The following is a 20,781-nucleotide window of genomic DNA, read 5'->3' on the forward strand; positions in this document are numbered from 1 at the left end:
CTTATGGTCCATGACTGTTTATAAGTTTGCTGAGGAACAGTTCTGATTCTCCCTAGATGTAAGTAAGACTGATAATGCAGTTTCACATTATATCCAAGGAAATGGGAATTGATTTCTTCTGTGATATATTTTAATGCTAACATATATATTAATATATATGTATGTTTTTAACATACTAAGATGCGTCACAAAAATATATATTGGTATGAATATGACACTTTTTGCAGAGATCTTTTTTTGACATCTCCTATAGGCATTTTCAAATCTTAAGTAATACACAGTATGCCTTTTTAAAAAATACTATTTTGATTAGGTTTTCAAACTAGCATAACATTTTTTCCTAGGACAGAATAAAGATTTCACAAACCACTGTTCAGGGGAAGAGTAGTGAGAACTAATCCTTAATATGTTCACTTCAATTTTGACTGTGCTCTTCCTCCTTTTCATAGGTTGTTCTTGTCTTGAAAGAACCATGTTATAACTAGTTTTTGCCGTGGCTGGCATAGTGTTACTAGCATTTTGTAGCTTTCTTCCTATTACTGTATTTTGTAAAGTGTGTTTAGTAGTAATAACAATATACTGTGTAATATGTTTCTGCCAGTTATGAGTTAAATTAAACTTTTTAGGCTGGCCTGGTGATCAATTAATATTTATTTCTACAACAAAAATAATATTTTTTTGTGTGTGTGGAATTACTTCCAAACAGTCAAACTTGGAGTACATGTTTCTAAAGTCAAACACTGATTATGTTTTTTATTCTGCCTCTTCCAACCTAGAATTTGGGTTTAACAGTGTCATTTAAATATCTCTAATCCTTTGGAAGGATGTGAGTCGAGACAATGTTTATAATTACAGTGAAACTTCACTTACTTGGAATTTATTATAAAATATAAATATTTTAAAAGATAAATTAATATAAAGGAGAGTAATGCCACATCTAAGTGAGTTTAAGATTAAGAAAGGACTGTAGATTTGGAGTCAGAAGATTTTGGATCACTTCTGTATTGGTGGATTTTATACCTTAAGAAGAAAATCACCACGCCCTCCCTGCCCCCACCAAAAAAGCATGGAAATGTCATGGGTAGGAGTATTTTTATATCACATTTTATTCTAAGTGAGGTGTCTATTTCCTTATTATAGAAGTATGTCATTTTCTAAAATGAAAAAACTCAGAAAACAAAAAGATCCTAAAGAATACTTTAAAGTCAGAGTGAAAGCACTATTAATGCTTTGGTATTTATTTTTCCAGTTCTTTTCCAATGCATATGAAACATAAATACCAAAATACTATATTATCACTGTTATTGTATAACCTGGGTTTTAACTTATTATATCAGAAGCACTTTCCATGTTAATAAATATGATATCTTTAGTCAATCTTGTTTCTAATTTTTCAGTATTACAGACAGGATTATAATGAACTTCCTTTGTATATGTAGATATAGGCCTGTCATCTCCCTCTCCCTTTTCCCCCTTCTCCAGACACCCCCGCCATATCTGTCTTCTGTCTACCCATCTGTCTGTCTTTGAGCACGTGACTTGTTACTTCATTAGGACTAATTCCTTTAAGATTTTTGATGACCTTCCATAAAGGTATCAATGAGCTATAATCCTAGTAGTATATATATTTTCTATATATATATACCAACAGTATGTATATACCTTGCTAATACTGAGTTAATGTGACATATATGTAATATGTATTATTTATATATAAATTTATTTATATTTATATATCTATTATATGTAAGTTTTTATTTTACATATATTTTAAATTATTTATTTTACATATATTTTAAATTATTTAAATTAAAACAAAATAATTGTTTTAATTGGTAATACATTTACATATTTAGGAAATAGTTATAGTTATACAGTGAAAAGTTTTTCTATCTCTGTTGCCTGGTTTCTTCCCTTTGAGTAACAGTTTTTTTCTTTCTTGTGTATTCTTCTAGAGTTTCCTTATCCACATGTAAACACTTGCGTATATTCTTCTTTTTTCCTTTATACACATGGAGTACTATGCTGTAGGCATTCTTTCATACTTTAAAAAAATTGAAAAAAAATGCACCTAGATATCTCTGCATAGCAACATATGCAGAAGAGAGAAAGAGACTATGTATTTTATTTAAAGTCTAGCATTTTGTAGTTGAGTTACTGTTTGATGAACTCTGGAGCCTAAATAAACACAGTGGAGCCCTTTATTATTCAAGAAACTGAGTCAACTTCTAAATGAGTTTCTTGTCAGAAGAGGTAATAAGATCCTCATACTTAAGCAAAAAGAAGAAAAAAGCTGTATGTAATCCCTTACCAAGAGGGTCATACTTTGGAGTGTGGTGTATATATCTGACTTAATTTTGGTAAGTTGTTAGTAATTTTTAGCCATTACTGTTGTTGTTTTTTGTACCCTGCCTTCCTGCCCACCTCCCCTCCTGATATACTGTGATCAATTTCTATGTTATTAGACAATTGTTTCATTGTATGATATCTATTATGTTACTAATCCCCTGTTATTGAAGTACTTGGTTATTTCCAGATTTTCTACTATTATTTGAAGTGATGTTATGAAATCTTGTTACCTACTACCTTACATTAAAGTCTTAGAAGAATTTTTGAGTCTGAATTCTCTTTGATAATAACTTCTTAATTTTTCCTCAGGAAAGTTGGACTCATTTACATTTCCATCAGCAGTTTTAAGAGTGCTTTCTTCCATCTCTTGACATTTAGTTGTAGAAACACTGTGCTATTTTATAGCTTTTCTTTGATACTGAGTATGAAAATATTTTGGGCCATTTATATTTCTTCATTTGTGGGTGTTCATATTAGCACAGTTTTACCGAGTTGGTGTTTTTTCCTATTGTTGTGTAAGGGCTTTTAATGTATTAAAAGCACTGTTCCTTTTTGATCATTAGTTGGCAGTCTCTCTACTGCACTCCTCATCTTTGGTTCCTTAAGGCTTGTTTATGATGATTCCTTTTTAATATGTGAGTTTTCATTTTTAATGTAGTTAAATAAGTCTTATACTTTTCTGTTGCTTCATTTGACAGAAAGTCGTACTCTCAAGTTTTGTGCATATTGTATACTTACATTTCAGGCTTTTCGTTTCTGCAGTTTAATATTTAATTCATTATTTTGTTGCAGCAAGGGTTCTAAGTTAAAACAGTTTTACTTTAAATTGGTTTGTCAGTGGTCTTACCACCACAAATTAAATAAACCTTTCTTTTCCCTCAGAACTGAAATACTACCTTAACCTGATAATAAGTTACTATTTTTGAGTTTTCTGCTTTGTTCCATTGAATTGTCTATTCTTTTGCCAGTGCTGCATTACTTGAGTTATTATAGCTTCTTAGTATGTTTTAAAATTTGGTATTATAGTTCAAGGTCATCCGCATAACTTTTCTTTTCAAAATATTTCTTGTCTCTTTTTCTATTTTTATTCTTCTAGACAAATTTTCAGGAATCATTTTATCAAGTTCCAAAACAAATTCTAAGTGCAAATTTTAAGCAGTTTCATTTTTCTTTTTCTTTTTATGCTTTTTGCTGTATATTCAGATTTCAGACATTGGTCTGTGCAATTCATTTTACTTTTAAAGTTTATTAATGAAATAATCTTACATTTAGAGGGTTTACTTGAAACAACAGTGGATAGAAACTAATGAAACTAATGAGTGAGTTGGTTAACTAGTGTATGGTTAGAGACTCCAAAGAACTCAGTCTTCTTTAATATTTATTTTCCTTGCTTGAATGTGGAATTGTGCTGTTTCCTACAGCCTACAGTATGTAAAAAACAGCCAAACTATCCCCTCAATATTAAATCATGCAGTTATTGTCTTATTTTTGAATGGTGAGTGTGACTGGAGACAAAAGACTAGTTTAGTTTTTTTTTTATAGGTATATAAAACTGTTTTCCAGTTAGTGGAATTATAGTTGATTCTTGAACAATGGGGTTAGGGGCATCGACCCCCTGTGCAGTAGAAAATCTGCGTATAATTTTGGACTCCCCAAAAAAGTTCACTACTAATAGTCTGCTGTTGACTGGAAGCCTTACTGGTAACATAAACAGTGGATTAACATGTATTTTGTATGTTATATGTATATACTGTATTCTTATAATAATCTAGAGAAAGAATGGTTTTTCAAATTGTTGCAAATCCCCACCCCAGATTTTCCATTGTATTTAATTTGCATGTAAATGGATCTCTGCATTTGAAACCCATGTGGTTCTAGGGTCAACTATGAATACATGGGTTCTGTGCAATATAAATTATAGAGAATAAATATAGTTAATATGTTCTGCATCTGATAAATACATGAGCTAATCTAAGTTATCAAAGGATTCTGTTTTGACTGTTTTAATGAATATATTTCTATAGTAGATCATGCACATTTATGACTGCATAAGCAGAATACCAGGTACAATTTAATCATCTTTTAAACCGAAATTTCATTGTAAATATCAGGTGTTGCAATCCACTTGTGCTATAGGGCACCTCTAGGGTACCATAGGGGCATAAATTGTGCTGTGCTTTTCTCCTGTGATACGTAGTCCTACTTTGCTATGTTGATTGAATTTACATATTTTTTTGTAGAGTTTTTGTTTTCTCCTTTGCAGCTGCTAATCTTGTGGCTGTCATTGTGCAGTGTTTCACCTCTGGCAGTGTTTCACCTTCTTCCTTTTTGAATACTTTCAGTGTATGACATATTAGTAATCAAACTTATTAGATTTGTATCTAAAATGAGAATTCATATGCTAGGTAAACCTGACATACTTTGTGGTCAGAAAAAAACCACTTAACCTTTGATGCATAAACTTAACATGAGTTTTGAGAGTTGAATTTACTGCTTCTTGTTTTTGGCTGTATTTTTAATAGCTGAAATTGTCAGGTAGCATGTCAAAATTTACTTGTAAGTCCTTTGGGGCTGAATATTTTCTCAACAAAACAGTGGTAGAAATTTTAGTTACACTGCTGGATTAGTTCAGTACACACAGATTTTTTTCCCCCCATTAAAAGAAGTCTGAAGTATTTTCAGCTTTGCTCAATTGTCTTTCATACCATTTTGTAGACGTAGGCAAGACCACTGGCTTGAGTTGGCAAGGATGGGAGGTTGGGAAGCTTGAGGAGAGTGGTGGAGGTTTGTAATGGCAGCAGTAGGGTAGGGAGAGAAAGCTAATTAGGAATATGCTTGGTGTTGCTTAAATTGTCAAGGATTTAGCTGAGCTTAGCATTTATAAGAGCTCTAACAGCAAGGTTATATAATTTTCTATGGTAGTGCTGAGCTGCTGGGAGTAGGACTAGAAAAGAAAGATGATTGAATTGATTGAGGTATTTGAAGGGCAGATACAGCAGCAGAATATTGAAATTTGAGGTGTTAGAAGTTCTGATTACTGAACCTAGGATGGTGGGAAGGGATGGAACAGAAAGTATGAAGGAGTTGGAATTTGTAGAAAAATGGAACGAAAAGAGTTTGTAGGTTTCAGTGAACTATAAAATTAAGTAGAATAGAAGTAATTAAGAAAGCTGGAGGAATAAAAAATGAAACAATGTATAGACATCTCTTCCTGTGGGAAGACTTCCCTAGTCTATCCAGTCTTGTTAATTGCCTTTCTGTGTAGCCACACATCTTGTACTATCCTCTTATATATGTCCTTATATAAGGACATTCTAGGGATCTATTTACTTGTCTATTTCTATTCCTCACTGTAAGCTTCATGAGTATAGAGATTGTTTTAATTTTCTTAATTTATAGTACCTGGTACCTATTAGGCATCTAGTAGATGTTGAATTTAATAGAATGAATAGGAAGTTGTGTTCATACTTGGATAGTATAGTTGAAGAGAACAATCTCCATTGGAGTTGGTAAAGTTGAGAAGAGGTCAGAAGTCTTCAAAATAGAAGAGGTAGGAAATAAGGGCATGGGGAATCTATCTTTATACTATTTGTCCATATTAGGAATTCAAATTAGTGCTTTATTTTGGTCATCCCCTGATTTTTTTTAAGGTTTTGAACATTTTAGTATCATGCATCATGTATTTATTTTGCTTCCTTACTAACTTTAGAACTGAATTTTACCATTCTCATTATTCTCTTACTACATTAACTTTAGTTTCTTCTTAATCTTAGTTCCATGAAAAGCATTTTTAAGGTGTGACATTCTGTATTTAGAGTATCCAGATTTACTTGAAACCTCTACTGCTTTCTTAGAAAATTATGTATGTAGTGTTTGGGTGTAGAAGGAAGGATGGGTGGTCTGGCCGAGTCATACAAATATGAGTGAATCCCATTAGTTGTCTTTTTATATTGCTATGGGAGCTTTATTATTTATAAAATTCAAATAATAATATCCTTTTGAATTTCTTGTGTGGAAGAAATAGGTATTCAGTGTAAATCTCTATATAAATGTTTATACCTTTAATTGGCTTGACTTTATACAATTATAGACTGGAACCTCAGCATATTTTTGTAGGACCACCAATCTTGCCTTCATTCAGAAACAAAGGAATCTGGGTAGTATCAATTACTTAGACTGAATGGAAAATCTGAGAGTCTTTAAAAATTGTTCAGGACAGTCTTTTTATTTACTCATGAAGAAAACTGAAGAGCTGAAAGATGAGATGATTTGCCTTCAGATATGGAGTAGGCTAGTTTTGGGTTTAGGATGATAACACCTTCTGAATGAATATCAGTCCCATACACTTGCCCAGATCCTCTCTGCTATTAATAATTGTTTGATTCTTTCTCCCTTATTCCTCATTTTTTTAAACTACCAGTACTGAGTCAGTTCTCTTTTACATTTACATTTGAGATGACACCACAATATTGGACCCACTTTAAGGCAATGGTTCAATATACTTGAATATATACTTGAAGTGTTTATATTAATTCAGGGTATAAGTTCTCTATGTATCTTAATGTCTGTGATCATCTATTATATATTGCTCTGAAAGTATAAAGACTTTATTCTTTCAGATACTGCTAGGATGTCTAAATTTCCTAATTAGAACCTGACATTTAGCTAACAAAAAGCTTATTCTTTAAAGTTTTTGTTGCTTTCATGTTTCACTTTCTTTAAAAGACATGGTGATCTAATATGACCACATTTCAGCAGCCAGACATTATTTTTACAAATTATTTTTGATTTGAAATTGTTTTTTTTCTTCTTTCATTTTAACACCCAACGTTTAGTGTAAATCAGTATCACCCAGCATAGCCAGATGTGAAGTGTTTTTCACTGATCTTTTATGACCAATAGCTTGAGCCAGATTGTAAACCAATCCCCTTTTACCTTCATTGAGATAGTTTTCCTATGATAAAAGATGAATTAAGTGGTGTGCAAAGTGATGCAGTTGGCTCACATTCTGATGCAAATGAATAATCTCATTGTGGACTCTTAGTAAACGGTTCTCAGATTATCACTTGTTGACAGACTACGTTTGATCTAAAAGATCATTGTAGGCTAATGCTTTTCATTTACTCCTTCAGCAAATGTCTGTTGAGTGCCTACTGTGTGCTAGGTAAGTTTTTAGGTTCTGAAGATGTAGCAGTGAATAAAACAAAAAACCCTAATCTCATGGAGTTTACATTCTACCTAGTTCAATTAGAAACACTATTATTATTTCTTGTTTTTCAGAAGTTCTATTGTTTTTGCATACTAAATTGTATTTTTGCAGTTTCTAGTCTTGTGCACTTAACCTTTGACATAATTGTGTATATCTTTACATAGAGTGGTAAAGATCCAGAAATACTGCTTTTAAACAAATTTAGATTTTAAATATTTAATCAACTTAAATTTTATTTGATTCTCCTGAGCTTTCTAGCTAGAGAAGTATATTATCTAAAAATAATGATTATTTCTTATTTAAAATAGAACTTATAGAACATTAATAACTGAGCATGAGGATAATAAACTTTTTTACTCCTCATTTAAATGGACATGTTTTTTTCATATTCTAGGTAAGTATAATGTTGGCTTTTGGTTTAAAGTAGCTTAAATCACTTTGAGTAAGTACTTTTATATTCTGGATTTAAGAATGAAAATGAAAGGGAATTGAATTTTATCAAATGCTGAAAAGGTAATCTTTGAGATGATTTTATGCTTTTTTTACATTTGACCTACTGATATATTATGTTAACAAATTTCCTATCATTAAGCCATGTTTACAGTCTTATCATAGCAGTTAATTATCTCTCTAAAATAGAGATTAATGTAGAACCCATTTGAACCTTCAACTTAATTGAGTGTATCTTTACATATAGTGGTAATACTACTTTTAATTAGGTTTTTGACTCAAGTCATCTTTTTTTTTTTGCCTGTGACTTATAAAACCTTTGAAAATAGTATTCTTGCAATGTTTAGTCACCTTTCAGTTTTATTTGAAATTACTATTTTGGAAGCAAGGACCTTTTATTTAGAAGATGTTGAAGGAGTTAATTTTTAATAAAAGAAAACAGTGACAACATGAATTGATTATACATCATATATAGATAGAATAAAGTATTAAGCAGTCTTTGGTTGTCAGTTTTAAATTATTGACAGGTACCCTGTTTGTCAGTCTTTACAATATTTTAGAGCTTATACTGCAATATTAGAATTTTAATGGTGAAATATAAATTTTCTAATGTGATGTTTTTCAGGCTTTGAGTGTGCATTAGAATCACCTTGGAGCCTTGCTAAACTGTATGACTGCTGGGCCTCATCCCCAGGCTTTCTGATTCAGTAAATCTAGGGTGAGCCCAATAATTTGTATTTTTAGTAAATTCCCAGACAATGCTGATGCTGATGGTCTAGGGACCACAGTTTGAGAGCCAGTGCACTAATGTTATCTAGCAGTATCCCCCCAATTTATCAATAAATAGCTGATTTAATCACAGTTGTAGCTGATGGTAATTAAAAAAAAACTCAGCAGATAAACTAAAAACCAAGAAAGGAATTTCATGTTTTTCTTAATCCTTATTTTTAGTAGACTCACAAGTGGAAGATTAAAGGATAAAATGTAGAGAATTACTGTGATTCTATCATTGTACCTTTAAATATATAAAGTAGACTGAATACTAGTGATGTTTTTTTTCCCCTACTGTAGTCCCCAGAAGTACTGAATTCAAATTTAGACACCTCAGGTCATATTACAGTCAATAACATTTATAATCAAGATTCCACTGATTACATAGAGACAAAATTTTATGGTGTCAGTGGAAATCTTATTTAAACATTCATTCCTAATTACTAAGTACATATGGTATGCTGTGCACTGTGGATATATTTGCATAAATAAATAATTCTAAATTATGATAAGGACTGTGAAAGAAAATGTACAGAGTACTATGAAATAATGGAATGTGGGAATTTAATTTAGGAATTAGGAAAAGCCTTTCTAAGGAACTTCATTTCAGCTGAAACCCAAAGGATGGTTAGGAATTTTGGCAACACGAATGGTTATAGGAAGAGAAAATATTGCTGCCATCCGTATATAGACATTGTACAATAACATTTTTCCTTATATTATTTCATTTAATAGCCTTGTTTGTTGAATAGCAGGTTATTTCCAGATTTTAGATGAGGAAGTTTAGGATTAAAGAAATAAAATAACTTTTCTAAAGTTTCCCAGCTGTTAAGTGTGCAACTGGGATTTCATCAAGTCTTTCTGACTCCACAGCCATACTTTTAACTACTGTGTTATATTAGGGAGATTTGAGAATATTTTCTTAATTATTAAATAACAAGTTACCCTCCTATTTTACTTTTTCTCATTTTTACATGAAGGCCTTGCTTTTTGTTTCTATGTATTAGACATAAACAGGCCACTTAAGGGGATACATAATATAAAAATGCACATGCATACACATGCATACATATATAACATCTGTATTTACATAACTGTAACGTTTTCTGATTGTTAAAGTAACATGTTTGAGAGATTTCAGAGTCTCTAGAACAAAAGATGGAAATGATCTCATCCAGAGATAAGCATATTGGCATTTTATTATGTTTCATTATTTGAGTAAATAGGCATTTATTGCTTTTTTAAGTTGTAATCATACTGTGTGTATAAAATTATTTACTGAAAAATAGCCATATTGTTCAAATGAAATATACATCTGGTTTTGGAATCCCAACAATATTTTACTAATTTCATTTCATATATATTGATGAGAAGAAAGAGGTTTCACAGTTTTCATGAGGTCAAATGCAAAGCATTCTGTTATAGTCATCTTTAGGAATCAAATTTGGTAATCATTCTTTAACCTTGTTGCTGTGAGGGAGTGAAGTTTTTATAAGAGATATTTATAATCTAATTGCTGTTCTGTTTTTCTCATTTTTAAAGGACTATAAAGAGCTTTAAAGAATATGACCTAATAACAGTTTTGACTTGTAGCTTGCCATTCAACAATGTTGCGCTAACTTAGCATATAACATTTTTATGTTGTAAATGTAAAATAGAATAACATTTTTTATGCTGTTAGTTTTCATTTACCAATTTTTTCATCCATTGCATGAAGTTAGCTTCTTTTGTGAATACAAAAAAATAAACCATTTGGATTTCAGCCCTCAATTTAAAAGATAGTCCCACAGGATTATGTTTCTTTCATTTGAATTTTTTTGTCTCTACCATATTCATATTCCTTTGTTTTTGTAGACAGACTCCACAGATGTCAGATGAGTTCTTAAATATGTGGAACGTAAGCCTTGCTACATTTTATGTTTATTGACCAATTTTTAGAAATATTAAAGGTCATATTTTGTTTTTATCAAATTTAACATCTTGCCTTTAATGATATATGCCTATTCCTTTGGGTTTATTATGTGTCATAGTGATTTGTGTTGAGGTATTTCTTCTGCGCACACCTACCTCCATAAGGTTGTAAATACAATTGCAGAGCTTTACATTTGTAATTTGAGAATCAAGGAAACAGTTTAAAAAGAAAATCAGAGCTCTATTTCGTAATAGTCATATATAAACCAGTGGAAAAAAATTCATTTTTAAAATCATGATAATAGTTGACTATAGTTCCATTTACTATAACTCATTTCTAAGCTCTTGAAGGCAAATTGAATTTAGATATTAGCCAGATATCATATTATTCACATGCAAGCCTTGAAATGTCATATATAAATCATTCTTTTGTCTTAGCTTCTTTCTTTGGTAATATAGTAAATTTTCATTGAAAATGTTTCCAATTTTTAAATATATGAAGTACCACTGTTTCTCTTTCCTAGCCATGAAAGTTACTTTTAAAGTGTTTTTTCCTTTTTTCTTGCATAGTATTTCTTTCAGCATGTCTTTTTTTCTGTTGTGACACAACAATGTCACATCCCTTTTCTAAGTCCTTTCAGTTTTTGCTTAGACAATGGCTCATTCATCTCTCTCTCTACTCATTCATTAATTCATTAAGTAAATGTTTATTTAATTCCTGTTATATGCCAGTCATTTGGCTAGATGATGTGGAAAGAAAGTAAAGGGAGGAGGGTGGAAGAGGAATTCTTTTCTGCTTGTGCTATCAGTATTAGGAAGCATGACTTTTATGTATTTTATCTCATGTGGTCATCGCATGAGATGGATTTTACCATTTCCATTTTACAGATGAGGATTTAAGTTCAGAGAGATCAATGATTTGTATGGAAGACACATTTTGTAAACAACAGAGCTTTTTTTTAGTAGACTCACAAGTGGAAGATTTGTGATTTGACAGAGCTGTGATTTGACCCCAGGAATATTTGAATTTGCACAGTGTTGCCTCCCTACATGGCAGTAAATAAAGTATCTTGTTTTCCTAGAGTGTGTAGTTTAGTGTACTGTATTCTGTGTTTTTGAAGATGTCTGCAGGGCTGCTCAGGAGGGAGTGGTAAGGTTCTAGCTATCCTTTCAACCCTTCTCTTTTGCAACCAGAAATGCTCCTTTAAAAATCTGTTCTATTTATTTCTCAGCATTTTGTGTCATAAATGCATTTTGCTGTTAAAAAGAAAAAAGCTCCAGAGTCACAGAATTATATGTTTAACATATATGTATAGGTAGAGAAATAGTCTCATACGTAGCAGCTGAGACAGTCTCATACACAGAAACTGAAACAGAATCATAGAAGATGAATATGAGAGAATGATGGAGCTAAATGTGTAAAAAGAGTAACAGATATACCACTATAGGAATATAGAAGTAAGAGGATTTTCAATTTGAAGAATGAAAGTTTGTGAAAATAAAGCCATTTGAGCTCTGTCTTTAAGGATAGGTAAAATTTGGCCCTGTAGAGATTTGGGGGTAAGGAATACTGCAAGGGAAACAGTATGTTCAAAGGCCTACAGGGAAGGATGAGGCCTATAGGCAAATAGTTTAATGTGTCTAGAGAGAAACTTCATTGTAGGAAATATGATCAAAACTGCTGATTATTATCAAAATGGGACAAGCTTTGAATGCCAGACTGAGTGTAGTCTTTTCCATAGGTATTGGGAAACCTTTAAAAGCTATTTGAAAAGATAAAGGTTTGATGTGTGTTGATACTGATTGAGAAAGATCGATTATAAGCAGCATGTAAAGTGGATTGGCTGTGGAAGACCTATTGTAGTAGTCCAGGTGAGAGGTAATAGCAGTGGGAATGAAGAATAGGAAACAAATGTACTGATAATGCAAAGTCTGGATTGTTAGGTGTTGGGAGCTGATGGAATTAGTGTATTAGTTACCAAAGATGATACCCAGGTTTCTGTCCTGAAGAAATGGGAAGCTAATAATGATAAGTGGCAAGTTCAAGTGTTGTTTCATCATTTGTATCATAGCTGATTCCAGAAAGATTTGAGGAGTTTTTAATACTTGTTTAGAATAGAATAGGCTAGAAAAAATAGAAAATCAAGATGAAGTGTAAAAGGAGTACAAATACACAATTAATTCAGGAGGTAAAAATGCAAAGAGATGCTTATAATAAAGTCTGTCTCTGGTTGCTGCGATGGGGCAAAGTTTTATTCTCAAACTTCCTAGCAAATAGGGAAGTATAACATTTTATGCCATCTCAAAAGGAGATTCACAGGCCATGACATAACACATAGCAGTGTTAGGACTGTAACATTTTTTGGTGCTAAAGCCTGGGAGTATTTTCTTCCATGGAAGCCTGTGGGGGGACATTTTATCATGTGGTCAACAGTATCCTTAACTGAATCTAAATTTTAAGTATAGCATTGAGTATTCAGTTGAATATATAACTTCTTTGACTTCAAGCTATGGAAACAGCACTAAGTAAAAACACATTTATTTATTTAATTTTAAGGAGGCTAACGGAGAGTCTTAATTTCAAGATTAGTAGTTTCAAGTTGTGCTTTCTGGAGTCCCAGGCATTTCGTCACGGATCTCCAGGTGCCCGATCCCTTATTCCGACTTTAATCAGTGCAGCTCTGCTTTTATCTTTTAGATTGGGTTTGCATTTTAAAATTTGGTATCTGAACAGAAATTTCCATAGTTTAAGATTCAAGACCACTGACTTAGAGAGCAGTGGCCTCTGAAGTAGAGTTCAGGGAAAAAATATTAAGACTTCTATTTATATATTTTTTATACCTTAAAATTTGTATTTTCATGAATAATTAATAAAGTAAGTAATATATTAGAAAGGTACACAATTTATAAACAGATATACAGTGGTGGTCATGTATATTTTTCTAATTGATTACATTATAAAAAAGATGAAACCCCTCCTGCCCAAGCTAGAGGAGTACATAGCCAGAGTAACTTTGAGATAATTTTTAATGAATATCATGTCAAGAAGTTTAACTTTCAAAACCACTTGGTTTGCTGAAGATTTTAAAGTTTTATTCTTTGGTAAAAAACTGGCCAGTACATAGCCTATGTTGCCATTTAAAGGCACAAGCATGTTCTTTCAGTCAAGTGAATAGAAATTTGAATGTTTTTTATAGTACTAAACTAATAACTTACATTTGATAGACTTGAGATTTCTATTAGTGTTTTGACAGACTTTATGTCATTTAAATCTGAAAACATCTGTAGTTGGGTACTTTTTCCCCTTATTTACAGATGAAGAAACAAAGACATGAAGAGGTGAAGATAGTTTTCTTAAAACCGTGCAAGAAAGTTAAAGGGCTCTAGAGTGAGATTCTTCCATTTACCTTTTTCTGGCTCTTATCATTGCCTTGCTAGAGCTTACTTAAAACATAGATCTAGGGCTGTAGAAGTAAAGACCCCAAGTAAAAGACAGATGGCAAGGATAGATGTCTTTGTACAAATAAGTAGAAATAAGCATGTTTAGGTGAAAATAGGGAAGAAGAAATTGAATTTTGAATGAAAATAAAATCCCTAGGCGTGGGATGATAAAAACCTTTCTTGTCCTCAAATTCCTATTGTTCATTAGTGGCTCCCTGAAGGATGTGAGTTGAGAATAATTATGTTATGAAGTGTCTCTATGGGAAAAAAATGCCTTGTACCATGATACCTGCTATGGGTGGCCTTATGTTGACCAAGAAATACTCTTATAAATAATCTTCTATCCAGAATATATTAAATATGGCATTCAAAACAAATAATTTGAAAGGCCTTAGAGAGATTTACACTAAATGTTTTGTCTTCTCGTACTATAATAATTCTGTTAACTAGATTTTAGTTCTCCCAGCTTGCAGCTTAGTTCTTTAAAAGTCATACCATACTAAGAAAAATTGGGGTGAGGTAGGAAGCTTGGAAAATACTAAGAAAACAACAATGTAAAAAAATCAAGAGTCATAACTTATTAAGACTGTGTCCTATGACTAGAATTAATCTTTCACTTTGAATTACTGTCTATCATACTTTTTATTTTTAAATTTACAACCTGTTAGATATTTGGGTGCTCTGAGCAAGTAGATACTGGTCACAAGAAACATTTTAATAGCTAGCTTTTTTGTTAACATAAATTGGTTTCCTAGATTTTGATTCAGTGAGGTTCAGTGGAGACATTTCTAAACTTACAAGAATGAAGTCTGCTTTAGAAAATCGTCTATGGCACCCTGCTTATCAATAGTCCCTTCTGCTTCAGAGATTTAAAAATTCTCTGCTTTCTACTTGTTTTATTGTCTCTTCATTTTAGCTTCAAGTCTTGACTTATCACATTCTTTATTTCTTAAATGACTTTCTTTTCTTTTTCCACTAAGTATATTCGTCATTTTGTCTTAAAGGCCAATTCATCTTCAAATTCAGGATTTTGAACCTTCCCAGCCAAGAATGAAGTCCTGGTTCATACAAAACTTCCTTATCAAAAATGTTGATATGCTCATCTCTGTTCTTAACTTTTAGTGGTTCTAAATTTGTGGTAAGCTTGTCTTTCTGTGGGCTCTTAATCATCATTGGTGTGACTATTGTAAAGCACTTCAGTGCTTAATTGATTATGTTACTATTCTGGGTGATGTTCAAAGAGTAATGTACAGATACGGGCTCTCTACTGGAGGTTTGGAATCTCAGGCAGTATGCATATGTGCATGAATGATGAGAGTTCAGATGGAAGAATGAAAAGAATAAAGTGGTTCATGAATGGGTAACTAAAAGTATGCCCTTTTTAAGGGTAGCGAGGAAGAATAAGTATGGTAAGGGGAAAGGTAGAAAGTTCTGCTTATAGCAGCAGTTTAAGAAATCCCTTCAGAGGAGATAAACTTGTAGGAACTCTAATAGGCTGATTCTTCATCTACTGCTGAATCCAGCAATTCTTTTTGTCAGAGCTGCTCAAGACCACCTTTTGTTTCTCTATAAATTGCAAAATTTGGATTACTATTCAGTCTGACAATTTTCACATACTTAATTGTCTTCTATATTTCCTGAAACACAGACAAAAATAGGCACCTGTGCCTGTAAAATACTTTACAGTAAACAATATAAAATATCAAAGAAAGGAATTAGTTGCACAGTGGAAGTCTGAAGACCTGTCAGTTTGAAACTTCTGCTCACTAAGATTTCAAAATGGGTTATCAGAGGCTTGATTTGCGAGCCACCTAGAGGTTAGGTGAGTACTAGAAGCCAAATGGTATATTCTCAGCAGAAGCTGGGCTTCACAGATTCTGTGCCGTCAGGGCTACTAGATAGCTGTCTCAGGAACATTGGGCAGATAACATTGCTTTTACACTTCAGTAAGGCATTTCACAAGTTTGTGGTGAGACGTTATTGACAACATGGATAAATACAGACTTGTAGCTAGTTAATACAATTGTGCAGCTTACAAGTGTCTCAGATTACTGAAGATGTTTCACAAGAGAGTTATGCACTGCAGGACCCTCTTTCTCCTTCAGTCATAGTGGATAAATTGAGGGGTGAACAAGAAAGCTCTTTAGGTTTGAAAAGTTGTCTTTTGGAAGTGAAGTAGATTAGACTTTCTCATTTTTCTCAGAATAGGAATTAGGAGTAAACTACCAGGTACTCTTCAGTCACCATCAGAAAGAACAGAGATGAATTGGACAGCTTTAGGGAGCTGGATGCTTCCCCTTAATTGAATGTTGTTTTGAACAGAGATTCTCAAACTTTGTTTTCGCTGGGGAAACTCATGAAAATGCAGATACTGATTCAGAAGGTCTGGGGTAGGATATTTCTTTCCAGGCTCTCAGATGGCGCTGGTGCTGCTGGTCTGTGGACCATACTGTGACTAGTCAGTTCAGACTCATAAAAGGATTTAAAGATTGGAAAGTTAATTATTTGTAATAGCTGCATCGATTTTTTTCTGATTGGGTATAGGCACTTACATGTTTTATCTTACTCGGTTTTTCATAGAAAATAATTAAAGGCAGGTAGTAATATTTTTACAGGTGAAGAAATTGAGAGAGGTGGAAGGAACATAAGTAGTTTGCTCAAGATTTCATAATGGTTTTATAATGCTCAAGGTTTGGTATAACTGGGATGCAAATTTAAAGGACACCAGAACCTTTGCTAGATCTATCATGTTTCCATGAGATTCTATGGGTTTTTTTTTCCTTTTGAAACCGATTTTCTCACCTAAAAACAGTTTGTAATTGTGGGAATTTGCTCTATTCCTTACAACTTGAGAATGGCAGGAAAAACCTAACATTTTCTCAATATCAAATTTGTTGGATGGGTTCAGGACAAATAAGCTTTTTAAACATTAAAACATACTGTCAAACTTAATCTAAAATTTTTAATGTATGTTCATTTTTTTAGTTGTAAAATATTGGCAAGTATTAAAAAACAAAGTCTTCTGTTATTCTGTTATTTAAACATAGTGATTTTTTACTATTTTGAGTTCCTCTAATACACATGCACACCCCGGTAAAATTTTAAAAATTGAGAGTGTGTTGTATAAAGCTAGTTCCTTATTTTCTCTAAACAATCACTTTAATAATGACAAAGACAAAACTATTTTACTCTTTCCTATTTTTATCTTAATCATTGACATCATCTCCACTCTTTCTCACGCTTCCTAATTCTTCACCTGTTTTACTAACTGCTGTCAAATTCTTCTGCTGGTTTCTTTGCAATATCTCTTCAACTTGCCCATCTTTTTCACATCCAGGTTCAATTTTTTCCTACTAAGTTAATGACGACTAAATCACCTTGTCATTGTTAAATTTATTCCCTGCCTCACTGGTTGACTGTTCTGACTGCACACAATATCTTTTTTCTTTATTTTCTCCCATCTTGCTAGTGACTTATGATAATAGTTTAAAGTCAGTGAAGTATCTGACCATCTCAGGTTTTATTTCTAACTGATTCTTTAACTTACTGCCTCCATTGCCAGATAGGGTACTAGTTTTCATGTTTCCTTTTCTAAAATGTAGTATCTGTGAGTTTATATTGTGTGTGTATTTATTATATTTTAATAAATGATCCCACCCTATTTAGGCTTTTTAAACAAGTTGTTGGTTTGATCATTAAAACATTGCATATATATGGGTGCGAATGCTTGGAGAAGTCTGTTGACATTTGTAGATGTTTAAACAGCTCAGTTCTTTTATACTTTGAGAAAATGTCGTATCTGCCCACAATCTTTATGGTTTCTTGTTAGGGCAGCTTTTCTCAGTGGATGGATCCATAGAGACTGAGAAATATAATCTTACAGCTTTATTCCTGCCCTCTGCCGGAAATACAGCAGCTAGAGCTCTTTTGTGACTTTCTAAGAATTTTTGTTTTTGAATAATAATGGAAAAATGGTTGTGGATGAAATTGGGATGAATAGTACATGTTACAAGGATTTATTTCCTAGAATCATGTACATAGTCTCTTTGGTAGGCAAAGAAATACCTTTATCATTGGATTTTTGGGAACATCAAAGATTTAAGTGAATAAGAATTTATAATTAGAAATTAAGACTTAGTAATTAAGGTTATCTTGTTCACTTAGCGTAAGTGTGGGTGTACAAGCCTTTTTAGGTAGGATAATGAGACCATGGTAAAGGGAATATAACAGGTAATGATAGGAACCTAGATCTGACTCCAGATCTGATTGACACCAAACCTATGATTGAAACCATTGTTTTAATTTTATAAATCAATTATAATTTTATCAACTCCTGTGTTCAATTTAAGAGTGTTACTTTTAATATTCCTAAAATATTTTTTCATATAACATGACCTATGTAGTGTGTGATGTGGACATTGAATAAGATTACTGATTATAATGATTAAGAATTATTGAATTCCTTGGAATTTTGATTTTCTGATCAAAATCTGACCTACATCTTATCTCTTAGTACACTCAAGTTTTATTTTTTCTTAATCTCTTTGGTTCTTACTGATAAATATTACTTGAGGATATACTTTGGGAGAATTTGGAGACTCAAAGATTATCTCTCTTTGTACTCCGTCAACTTAATAACTTTAATTATATTTCTGTGAACTAACCCCTGTATTGATGAAATTGTAGATTAGGAAGTAACTTTATTAAGGTTATATAACACTATAAATTAGTAATTAAGAGTGAAGGCCTGGGTTTGAATCCAAGTTCTTCAACTGTGTGACTTTGGGCAGATTTTATTACCTCTTTCAGTTTGCTCATCCATAAATAACTATAATACTCATTTCATATAAGTGAATTGTGAGAATTAAAGGAAATCATGTTCATAAGGGGTTTAGCACAGTGCCTGGCACAATACATAACATAAAAACAGTAGTTTCAGTTAAGGTAGACTCTAAAAATCATGGAGGTGATAGATAGGCACATATATTTTCTTAAAATATGTTAATAGAAACTTGATTCAGTGAATTTAAAGTTTTAAACACTATGTTTTTAAAATAGATTGATTATATACTTAAAATAGCTATTTGACCTTAAAAGAAAAAGAAAAATATTAGTATTTTTGGCTGTATTTATCTTATTGACATGTCTTTGCTTCTGACACATCACCATTGACTTAACACCTCTACCAGAAGAAAGATAAAGAAAATAAGAAACTAAAATTTTCAAGTTTTATTTTTAGTGAATAAGCTTTACAAATCTTTAGGGGGAGATAATTTGTAAATTTATGTATTTTATATATACATCTTGTCTTTAACTTATTTCTGGTTATATTAAAAGTTGGCTATCTGTTGGGATCCAAACTTGGCTAATTGGAGAGCTTTCTTCTCTTCTTGCCTCCCTCTCCCAAGACCTGTTCCTCAGGTGATTGGCCAGATTTGGCTATCACTGGACTATGACAAGTCTTTGTAGCCCTGTGAACCTTTTAATGGAACATACTTCTCCCCCACCCTGCCAACACACACATTTTTTTAAAAGCCTTCTGGTCAAGTAATAAAGCCACTTAATTGCTTTGAAAGATACTTATGGCAAATATTAGTCTCCTTTAGAGAAAATTTGTCAACTGTTTGTACCATCTGAGCACTCTAACTACTCCCTGGAATATAAAATGATCATTTTAAAAATGTTTGTTTGCGTTTAAGTTCAAGTATGTCCTTTCGTTATAGAAAAATGTAACTCAGGCTGTTAATAATATAATCTTATTTCTCATTTTACTATTCTATATTACCATGTTTTTGTGTTTTATAATACCCTGCTTAGATTATGTCTCATGAAATGGGTTTACACTAACAGGTCTGGAGAGGAAGCCCTGGGCCTAGGGTGAGGCAAAGTGTTTAGGGCACATTTAAGGAGGCACTCACTTTCAGGGTTGTGCAGAACCTCCTTAATTGTGCTCTAGACGCCTGCTTGCCTCACTCTATTCCCAGATCTGCTACAGAGAAGAGGCTACATATAAATTATTTTAATTTTAGTTTAGCATAGTCTCATGCAGACTCGAATGTTTCATAAAAAACTAATGATGGAATTAAAATTATGTAGCTGAATCCAAATTTATATTACCAAGAAAGAAAAGTTAATTATTTGTAAAAGATGACATGATTTTATTCTTACATGCAATTACTGAGTTGTCAGAGCTTCAGAATTTCCATGTCAGAAGAATCTTGTCTCATACTGAAATATGCCTGATGGTTTTATATACTGGCAACTACCTGAAATCATTAGTGCTCTATCATAAACTTCTCAGTTTGATATGTAGTACCTTCAGCTCTTAAACTTTTGGGTAGTTATTGAAGTAATAAGTAGTGATGCAAATTTCACTACATTTTTATTAATAATTTTAAAATTCTTTGAGAATTTGCCTGTGATTTTCCTTTTTTTTTTTTTTTGAGTGCTACATCTGGAAATGCTCAAAAGTTGTTTGCCTCTTTAAGAGAACAGTTTGCAGTGAAGGTATAACTTATTTAGAGGTGAAGTTCAAGTTAACAAATAGTGAACTATAATGTGAGGAAGCATAATATTGTGAATTATTATTTGGCAAACATAACTAATGCAGGCATTAGCTGCTGAAGTCATTAATAAAGTACCACTTGCAG

General features: G+C 32.3%; 2 protein-coding genes across 13 annotated transcripts in view; one reads left to right on the forward strand and one right to left on the reverse strand.

The window, feature by feature from the left end:
* RUNX2 (RUNX family transcription factor 2) overlaps window positions 1-20,781 on the reverse strand; it is a 315,257-nt gene that overhangs the window by 284,695 nt on the left and 9,781 nt on the right. The window lies entirely within an intron of this gene.
* Window positions 1-20,781, forward strand: part of SUPT3H (SPT3 homolog, SAGA and STAGA complex component) — a 478,840-nt gene that overhangs the window by 19,770 nt on the left and 438,289 nt on the right. The gene's annotated exons all lie outside the window — the stretch shown is intronic.

This window comes from Manis javanica, chromosome 16 (genome assembly GCF_040802235.1).
Source record: "Manis javanica isolate MJ-LG chromosome 16, MJ_LKY, whole genome shotgun sequence".
Taxonomy (NCBI): Eukaryota; Metazoa; Chordata; class Mammalia; order Pholidota; family Manidae; genus Manis; species Manis javanica.